This window comes from Nyctereutes procyonoides, unplaced genomic scaffold (genome assembly GCF_905146905.1).
Source record: "Nyctereutes procyonoides isolate TBG_1078 unplaced genomic scaffold, NYPRO_anot_genome, whole genome shotgun sequence".
NCBI classification, from domain to species: Eukaryota; Metazoa; Chordata; class Mammalia; order Carnivora; family Canidae; genus Nyctereutes; species Nyctereutes procyonoides.
In genome coordinates this window covers 895969-897723 of record NW_026575114.1, presented here as the reverse complement: position 1 = coordinate 897723, position 1755 = coordinate 895969, and positions in this window count along the sequence as shown.

Below are 1755 nucleotides of genomic sequence, written 5' to 3'. Positions count from 1 at the left end.
CTGTAAGATATTAATGGGATTTGAGAAGATTGCAGTGTGCCAGTGATTCTTTTGACAAAGATAGGAAATATTGAAAAGGGATCCAGTATTAGATAAATAACTCAGTAACTGAAATAAAATATACAGGAGATAAGCAATTGCAAATAAGATGATGCAGAAGAATGGATCAGTGAGCTAACTTGTATACTGGCCATGTTGGCTGTGATATCTCCTCTTTCATTGGTGATTTTATTTATTTGGTTCCTTTCTTTTTCTTTCTTTCTTTCTTTCTTTCTTTCTTTCTTTCTTTCTTCTTTCTTTCTTTTTAAAGATTTTATTTATTTATTCATGAGAGACACAGAGAGGCAGAGACATAGGCGGAGGGAGAAGCAGGCTCCCTGTGGGCAGCCTGATGTGGGACTCCATCCCAGGACCTGGGATCATGACCTGAGCCAAAGGTAGAGTCACCCAAGTGCCCTTTTTTTGATAAGTCTGGCTGGGGGCATATCAATTTTGTTAATTATTTCATAGAACCAGCTCCTGGTTTCATTGATCTCTTCTGGTATATTTTTTTTATTTCTATATTATTTAATTCTGCTCTAATCTCAATTATTTGCCTTCTTGATTTCCTGTTCTTTCTCCAGCTCTTTTAGATCTAAGTTTTGATTCTGCGTTTGAGACTTTTCCAGCTTCTTGATGAAAGTCTGTTTTGCTATACACTTCTCTCTAAAAACCGAATTTGCTATGTGTCAAAGGTTTTTGATCCTTGTGTTTTCCACTTAATTTGTTTCCATGTATTTTTTAAATAATTTTCAAAGTTCATGATTAACCCATTCACTCTTTTGTAGGATACTCTTTAACCTCAACATACTTGTGGTCTTTCTTTTTTTTTTTTTTTTTCTTGTGGTTGACTTCAAGTTTCAACACTTTGTGGTCTGAAAATATCCACGGTATGTTCTCATTCTTTTTGAACCAGTTGAAGTTTGTTTTGTGAACCAGTATGTGATTTTTCTGAAGAATATTCCAAGTGTACTCAAAAAGAATGTGTATTCTGATTAAGGATGAAATGCTCTGAATATATGTCTTATGTCCATCTCTTCCTGTGTGTCATTCAAAGCCTTTGTTTCCTTATTTGTCTTTTGCTTAGATGATCTGTCCATTGCTGTGATTGGGGTCTTAACTCCCCTACTATTTATTTAAATAATAAATTTATTTTTTATTGGTGTTCAATTTGCCAACATATAGAATAACAACCAGTACTCATCCCATCAAGTGACCCCCTCAGTCCCTGTCACCCAGTCACCCCCAGCCCCCGCCCTCCTCCCCTTCCACCACCCCTAGTTCATTTCCCAGAGTTAGGAGTCTTCATGTTCTGTCTCCCTTTCTGATATTTCCTACCCATTTCTTCTCCCTTTCCTTCTATTCCCTTTCACTATTATTTATATTCCCCAAATGAATGAGAACATATAATGTTTGTCCTCCTCTGACTGACTTAGTTCACTCAACATAATGCCCTCCAGTTCCATCCACGTCGAAGCAAATGGTGGGTATTTGTCATTTCTAATGGCTGAGTAATATTCCATTGTATACATAAACCACATCTTCTTTATCCATTCATCTTTCCATGGACACCGAGGCTCCTTCCACAGTTTGGCTATTGTGGACATTGCTGCTAGAAACATCGGGGTGCAGGTGTCCCGGTATTTCATTGCATCTGTATCTTTGGGGTAAATCCCCAACAGAGCAATTGCTGGGTCGTAGGGCAGGTCTATTTTT